The 8,948-nt window shown below is 40.9% G+C and overlaps 1 long non-coding RNA gene across 1 annotated transcript in view; it reads left to right on the top strand.

Moving 5' to 3' along the window:
* LOC119437545 (uncharacterized) overlaps positions 1-8,273 on the top strand; it is a 35,764-nt gene extending 27,491 nt beyond the window's left edge. The window contains exon 3 of the long non-coding RNA XR_005189421.2: positions 7,247-8,273. This is a non-coding gene — a long non-coding RNA (uncharacterized LOC119437545). The remainder of the gene's footprint in view (positions 1-7,246) is intronic.
* The last annotated feature ends 675 nt before the right edge of the window (positions 8,274-8,948 follow it).

Here is an 8,948-nt window from a genome sequence, read left to right on the forward strand (position 1 = left end):
AAATTCAAGTAATCATTCATTTATTTTTCTATGCATTGCAGGGAATAATTAGCAAAGAAAAGATTGGGGTCATCCGCATACATTATGATATTAGGTGAGGAAGAAATGCTTGGATGGTCATTAGTATAAAGGTTAAATAATGCAGAACCAAGTATGGATCCCTGTGGTATGCCAGTCTGTATTTTGAGAAGTGAGGAAGTCGCCTGATTAATTGAAACACACTGATAATAATCAGTTAAGGAACTCCTCATCAGATCTAATGCCATACCACGTATACTGTAGTCATAAAGTTTGGACAGAAGCATAACGTGATTTACACTGTCAACTCCTTACGCAGGTCCAGAAATAAATCTACCACGTATAAACGTTTTTCAATATTTTGCAGTATTTAATTTTTTATGTTTAAAAGCGCATCCTCACATGATTTTTTTTTGAAATTAATATTTTGCCGTACTGATAATAGCATATTTCCTTAAGAAACCCTCCAGCCATGAATTTAGAACAGTTTCCAAAAGTCTCGACAGAAGAGGTAGTATTGATATAGGTCGGAAATTGTTTACACTATGGTCGGCGCCACCTTTATGAATCGGGCAAACTCTGACTATTTTAAGTTTGCTAGGGAAAATTCTGGATTCAAATATTTTATTGATAATGTGAGCTAAGACATTAGAGATGATACACATATTTTATAGGATATGCTATGATACCGTCGACACCTGCAGCAGTGTTGCACGTGAGTACATGAAATCATTGAGATGCATACTAGTGCAGCGCGGCAGAGAATTTTCACTTCACATCATGCGCAAGAGTGCCGCCTGTGCGTTCATGCGATTTCATGCAGCCCTACTTTTGCCGCGGGCTTTACCGTAATGCTTGGGCAGTGCGGTGAAGTTTGACAAAATTTTAATGATGTCGCACCATATCACCGAACTTCACGCTTTGAGACTTAACTTTGAGCGTAGCAGTAGCAAATGCTTACATTTACCTTAAGCACAAGCGCACTGTGCTTGCATTCGTTTGATTTCGCGATGTATTACTTCTATCGAGGGCTTTACCACAATGCTTAGGTAGTGCGGTGAAGTGTGACAAATTTTTAATGATGTCGCACGATATAACCGAATTTCACGCTTTGAGACTTAAAATTAAGCGGAGCGGTAGCAAATGGTTACGTTCACCTTAAGCACAGGCGCACTGTGCATGCATTCATATGATTTCATGATGCCTTACTCCTGTCGAGGGCTTTACCGCAACGCTTGTGTAGAGCTGTGAAGCTTCATGAAGTTGTAATAAGATCACATGGGTCTGATAGAATTTCATACACTAAAGCGTTAATTTTGTGCAGAGAGGCAATGAAACTTCATACTGAAATCACAGCTTGGCAGGCATAGATGATTTTTTGGGGTCAATAATAATACTGTGCATGTTTCTTTTGATGGCAGCCTTTACAGCATCAATGGTAGTCATGCTGTGAAGCGTGCAGCGCCAGTCATCAGCCATAGCCGGCGCTTTTTCAGATGTTTTATTATGCTTCTGTAAACTCATTCTGTACGTTCACGTTTATGCTTCACAAAAGAGTCTGGTGTGATTATCTCACAGGAAAAGCGCTTAGCAGGAATTTGCGTTGAAGAGCTGTGAACGATGACTGACCCAGAGGGAACGTAATGTACGATGGGCGTTAGCGTGGTGCCGCGTACGTAGCTGACCGAGCATTGGATATGCAACGTCGGCAGCGCGTTCGCAGAACTTTCGCTTTGACACCGCTTCTTGCCGAACCGGCGCGTAGTAATAAACAAATCAAATATACTAAATACAGCGGTAAAACACCACATTGTTCAAGTAAGATAGAGATGCGGGCAAGCATTGCAAGTCAATATAATCCACTTATGTACTACATATCGTAACGTTCGTGAGTTCGCGTCTCTTGTGCGCATCGTTTGAATTTCAAGCGTGAGCATCGCTTCCGAATGCTTTTCAACGACGATGTGTTCGGCGGTGAGTTTTACGTTGAAGTTACGACGAGTTGTAAAATGTTTGTATCTGAACAATTGCGACTGCTTTCAGCTTGCTATAACTGTTCAGCGCCTGGATGGACAAGTAGCGCGTTTTGCAAACAGCACTTCTAGTGCGGGATTTGGCACTGCGTCCCAGAAAATCTGCACTAATTATGTAATGACGAATAGTTATTGCTGCTCGCAAACAACGAGTGCATAGTGCCGCCACCGCAAAGTAACGTCGAATTTACGCGCGTTGGGTTTTCGCACTGAAATTAGTGCCGATGCGTGGTGTAAGTGATGTCCCTGTACTCAGTTTAGTAGGGAAACTCTATGCCCTTGCTGAAGGTTTTGCTCCTCCATAGTATGGGGCATACCGGCCCAGATGGTGCAACGTATTCAGCTCTTAGTATCCGTAACCGGAGAACAACGAGGCAGCTCGCCCTAGACTCGGGCGCACTCGGCCGCTGTTTTTGCTAGCTCCATCACCATGTAACCAAGTAATCCTTTGTTAAACCATTTTCTTCTGTATCAAGCCACTGCCTCCTGCCCACTGTGACGCCATTTCCTACAACCTGATGCGGCAGCTTTTTTGTCTATTCTGCTTGCACAAAGCACCCTGTCATGTATTTCCCAGTGAAAGCTGCATTAATTGACGCACTAGACATGCTTGAGCTTGGTTTTAGCTCTAATGAAACTTCGCTTGAGCAAAGTGGCATCGTGGCAGCAGTTCTACCATTCTTCCATTCGCGGCCTTCTATCCATTGTGAAAGTGTGACACCTGATTTAGTGCAAACACATTTTGATGAAGGAGTTCTTAATACATTGATGAATTAAGAATACCTTGCTCCACCAAGCTTGAGCAGGCTAAGATTGGTGTGTAAGTAGAGCGAGCTTATCTCATAATGCCAACATACATGACTGGTAAACAGTTATGCAGACAGGCTGGAACTAAAGAACATGGTAATGTCACTTCTAGGTGCTTGACACATTAAGAGATAGCATGACATACTTACAGGTAGAACATTAGCATGACGTATTATGATCATGACATGTTAACACATAACAGCTGCAAGGACCCACTAATCTTATTGGGCTGATGTTAGTTTATTACTTTGAATGGTGACAGCGTTATAGGTGAACTTCAACCACTTTGAAAGATCTAGAAGAAAGTGTGGCCTGATCGCAAAGACAGTGCAGTTTAGCACAGCATCTCAAAATACTAGCTGTCAAGAGGGAATAATGAAAGAACGGGCACGTTTTGCACGTGCCAGGTGTTTCCAAGAGCATAGGCATATCTACCAGGGGGGGCACTTGCCTCCCCACTGTCAAAAGTGGGGGGGGGGGCGAAGTATGCCATTTGCCCCCCCCCCCACAAACACTTTTGATAGTGGGCACTTTCGGCTGCATGCTGGAAAGTTCAACAAAACTACAGCTGAAGCTAAATTTTATTTTGCAATAGAGTGGCCATGTAGATAATGCTTTTATTTACTATATGTATACCCTGCTTAGGCAGCGAGGATTGTCTTTTGTGCTTCCTTATGATGCGCTGTAGCGGGCGAAACACGGGATTCGCCATACACGCTCACATTGTGAAGGCCTGGAGCTGGACTGTTCTAGCCGTAACAAATTTCTGCTTGTGCTACTCGCATCATGCCCATTTTTTGGGGACCACTTAACCGTATTTGAAAACACAATCCGCTTGCCGTATATTATCCACGGGCGAGGGGAGAAGTCCTGATAAAGATTTATAATCAGCCGCTCGACCATACAGGACCAATGTGCCCTGGTGGACCGAGACCGGGCTGCCGCAAAAGCCGCAGGGGTCCTGGAATAGGAAGCCTTCCTAGAATTTGTACGGGGCGGGCCTTTCTGGCTGGTACCAAACGTTCTCTTTGTACATAGCCACAATAAATGTTTTTTACTCACTCACGCCCAACGATTGGTGTGCCTTGCGGCATGAAATCCTTGGTGTGCCTTATGGCAGGAAATTTTCGAAGCACAACTTCTAATTTTGTCGATTTTATTTTCAGGTCGTTTGTAAATAAGAGCTACACTATTACTTGTTTCCTGGCAGGAGCAAGAGCAGCAGATATTTGATGTTTTGAAGAAATGGCCACTTTTTGCTGACGTGTACCGAAAACTGGAACCGTGGAGGTTGCTTATGTGCTCGAAAAACAGTTACGGAATACTCTCTTTCCCCAATTTTTTACGCGTTATACACGGCATTTAACAGCACGGTGTTTATATTTATTCGAAGTACGAAGCATTGTTCTGAGTGACAAGCGATATATGTTCATTCTATTTAGGTTCATTACAGCCTTTGTAGAAAGTTACTCGTTGAAGTGTTTCAGGGTGTCATAGTGCCGCTAGTCTAATAGTTTCCCAGACTTCTAAAACAACTGCACAAGACACGGACTTGAAATTCCGTGAAAATAGAATTCTGAGCGCAATGAGTAGCGAAACTTTCCCTTTCTTGCTTTAAATGCAAGTGTTCCAGATAATTACTAAATTCTCGATTTTTCATGTGTTTTTGTGCATCATACGAGGGGCGTAGTTTGTTTCTCCGTTGTCCTCAGTGAGCTAACCATGCCATCTTGTTTATAGCTGGGGAAAATTAGGGGCATGTTATAGGCAATATATTGGCAATGTGTATGATGAGTGGGTTAAATTTGCCTTTTTTGATAGAATAGACTGTTGCACTGTCATAATTACAACTACAAATGAGGTAAAATTGTGCGAACATAGGGGGAATAATACGCCAAGTTTATGTGCAATGGTAAATGCATGTTGATCAAGCAGCTTTAAAAAACTGTCTGTAAGCAAGTATTAGGAAATATCACGCTGTTAGGTTTCACAATGTCCCCAAGAGAATTCTGCATTTCAGATATTTTATACTTTTATGGAATAGGCAGCATTTTAACTACAATGTCTCACGGAGTTTTAACATTTCTGGCTTATTTAGAAGCGTTACGAATATTTATTGAACCCTCATTTTTTGCCTTTAACTTTTTCATGCGTGATATACCGGGTTCGCATGGTGTCCTCATTGAACTAAAGGAGGTAGCATCTTTCAGTTTTGTGACTTTGAAGAGCAGGTAACGTTTGATCTGGAGGTAAAGTTCACAATAGATGGGTAATTGGGACTGTTGCAATGAATTACATATGCAAGCACCCTAGAGTGCTTGTAGCAATAGCCTCTAGAGCCTATCTAACGAGTGGGGCAGAATTGAGCCCACTGCCCTGACAGAACGGTAAACGCCACCAAGACCAAATTTAGTGAAAATTGGTGGTAGGCTATGAAAACTCTCTGTGCGAGTTAAATGGGGCTGGGTCAAACAGTCTTCATAAAAAAATCTTATTCAAGCGTTAGAGCATATAATATGACCGCTTTCAGCTGTTCTTCCCAATGTCCCAACGTAGCTGTTGGTTACAACAAAATTATATTTCGTCGAAAGGGGAGGGGGTTAAAGTAAGTGCTATGTGCGACAAAATTTTTACATTCATGGCCTAGTTACAAGCATTGCAAATAATTACTGAGCCATCATTTTTCCCCACTATCTTTTATGCATCATAAAACGTTCGTAGTTGGTTTCAGCGATGTCCTCGGTGAACTAAACAAGACACATTGTTTATATTTGGTGAAAATAAAGAGTGCAGTATGGGCATTATGTAAGTAAACTTCAGACAGGGGAATAATTATGATAGTTGCAGTAAAATACGCAAGCAAGTGATCTGGAGCTTTCTGAAGGCATTTTACGAACAAAGCAGAATTTATCCCGCTGACCTGGGAGGACTGTGAACTCAACCGATATCAAATCTACAGAAATTTGAGAGGGCAGGGGGGGGGGGAATGAGTAGGGAGGTAGTACACCATGATAAACGTTATGGCAAAGTAACGTACGTGTTACGTGAAGTATGGTTTTCTAAAAATTTCCAAAAAGAAGTACTCCAAAGCATTATATGCAAGCCAGATTTCCAACAGAAAAGTCATGTACAGGCAACTTTTTAACAGTGCGATATAATTACAGGAAACTGAAATTTTCATTTCAACTGTTCGCAAGAAACAGCTTTGCTGGAAATTTGGTTGTAATTCTCGAAGGTCGCACACATCTGCTGTCTTTTCTTGTGTGAATATTGAGAGTCATTCATGTTGATTGTACTTCACTGTGTATAACCTCGATAATACTACTACCTAAACCTAAACAGCACGTACAATTTCTTGTTGAATTAGTAAAATTGTCTGTAACAAATGGGCATTTTCTTTACGTGCCCTGCGGTGCTACTGGGTGGGATCAGGAACCTCTGGACGCTCACTGCCTTTTGTACCTGCATCATCTTGAAACTTTATATACTTGCAAGAAATAAATGGAAATTTAAATAATATTTCAGGTTTCCATGGTTCACCATGTATGATTTATAGATATATCTATGTCTGGTGAATCTAAAAATAACTGACAGATACATTTTCAGGCTTTTTCACTTATTGTAATAGTAATTCCAAATATATATATATATATATATATATATATATATAATGACAGAGAGAGAGACAGAGAGTTGCGAGATCGTTTGCAGTTTGCCTCCCCACTCGAGAAATAGTTGGTACGCCACTGTCCAAGAGTGACTTTGGCATGAGAGAAGTACGCGTGCAATTGTGGATTAATGGTTAGAACATTGGGCCACTGTGCTGGAAGACAGATTCGATCCCACCAACAGTCACACACTGCTTTATAGCATTATGGGCAGACTTCACTCACTTTGGAACTGGGTTGAGTGTACACGAGTGTGTCACAGTTTGCACGAAATCGCAAGCTTGTGAGAGGTACGAGGTATAGGAACGTCACTTTGATAAACGAGAGTGTGCAAGGTCGCACGTGCTTGCAGGTGTCGAGATGTCACAATCATCACAACCTATTGCACACTTAGACAGTTAGCAGTGCTATGTTCTAGCCTAGTTTTCTTAATTTACTTATGCGGCATATCTGGAGAAACATTAGCACATGCAAAGAATTCTCAATACAGAATTCTGTGACACTCTGCAGATGACCTATTTATTGATGTGAGCTGGATGGGTCAACTGCATAGCTTCACCACAGCATGGTAGGATGTTAAGTGGTGCAGTCAGTGGATAACTTCTTGCTCTACGTGTATGTTTAGTGTGCTTTACCAATTCTGAAACCCTAGAGAAAGAAGTGTTCAATAGCTTTCGCATGAATATTTATGAGCCTGTTCGCATTTCTTTCTTGGTGCAGAGAAAAAGCACTTCAAGCCATACGTCACTTTTGGGTGGAAGCATTAAAGTACCTAGAGCAGCTACTTGTGGCCTGACGCATCCAAACAACAGGGCGACATGAATTTCAATGTGGCAAAGTATGCGGTCAAATCCTTAGTTTTTATTGGTTACCTTAGCCTGCAGCAAAATGATAATAAAAAGCCATAAATTCCTAGTAGCTGAATCATGAAATGCTTAAGTTGTGCATGTTTACATGTTTTCTTCACACCATGTATAATTTTTAGCTTTTCCTCTAGATGTCTAATAAAACGAATGAGCTTTCACGTTACTACTTATTTAATTGAAATTTTTTGCATGCTCAACAGTGTTTGTAGTGATAGTATGTAAACAAGGTGTGGAAAAGTTTATTTAGGTGCTTTGAGTGAGTGCTCAACAGCAAGTTTTAACAATTGTAGTGAAATTACCTTGGTATTATTTTTATCCCTCAAATATGTCACACCTTTTCACACCCATTTCATGTATTAAAGCAGGCTACCTTTATATAGCTGTTTTAATGAGCATACAAATTACTCTGCTACATTAAAGTAACATTTAGGTGGGCTACACTGTCATACACCATAAAAATGTGCCGTATTCTTTCACTCAAACAAAATATGAATAACTTTGAATTATTATTGAGGCCATTTTCAGGTAACATTTCAATGCCCTTTTCTAGATGTTCACTGAACATCTGCGTAAAATGCACAAGTCTTGCAACACAATGTCGCTGGGATACTCAGAATGCGTTCTAGAAAAATAAAGAAACATGTATAGTGCATACAAAAATGTGATCTGGATCATTGAAACGTGTTATAATTCTTTAAGTATGCTCAGTGTAGGTACAGGAGCCCAATACTTGATCACCCACGCAACAGTAAAAGCATATGTGAAAGACAGTCCAACAATAAATGTGTGTTGTGCATTTAACACGAGTTCATTGCAAAAGAGCATAATCTGGACTTGAGCGTTGGATTCGAGTGCTGCCCTTTAGCATGAATTTTTTTATGCTGTTGGCTCTGTCCACTTGTGTTAATGAAAAATAAAAATTGTAGGCAAAGCTATACCTTGCCTCAAATATGATCGCGATAAGCACCCGATCAAAGAGTAGTAGTATATAAAAAGGCTAACCGAGGACCTAGCACATCACTCAGTTAGGGCAAAAAACAAACAGTTATGTGGAGGCTAGTTGGTTATTGAACACAGAGGCCAAGTTGTGCTGCATAGCTGATACAAAATACTCCCAAGTAAAAATGCTAAAGCACACAAGATGGTGCACAATCACCTTGTGTGTTTTGTATCAACTATGCAGTGCAACTTGGCTTCCATGCAAAAGACACACAGTACAAAAAAAAAGTCCAGTGTATATCTTTTTGTGGTGCTGTGTGCTTTTCTTGGATTCTTTTGCACTCACTATATCAAAGGGAAGCAATGCTCCCAATTTCATAGCAGGTAAATATTGTGCACCTGGACAACGCCGCTGGACAACGCAGCTGGACAACGCCAGCTTTTCAGGAAAAGTAAACATTTGTAACCAAACTTTTATTGGCAGAACCATTACAGCAAACTATAGAAGTCTGATTTTTCATCTTAGACAAAATAGCGTACAATTCACATAGAGGTACACGCGTTCCTGATGACTTGATGGTAGTGAATGCACACAGGTGGTACATCTAGAGGACCTG

Source organism: Dermacentor silvarum, chromosome 1 (genome assembly GCF_013339745.2).
Source record: "Dermacentor silvarum isolate Dsil-2018 chromosome 1, BIME_Dsil_1.4, whole genome shotgun sequence".
NCBI classification, from domain to species: domain Eukaryota; kingdom Metazoa; phylum Arthropoda; class Arachnida; order Ixodida; family Ixodidae; genus Dermacentor; species Dermacentor silvarum.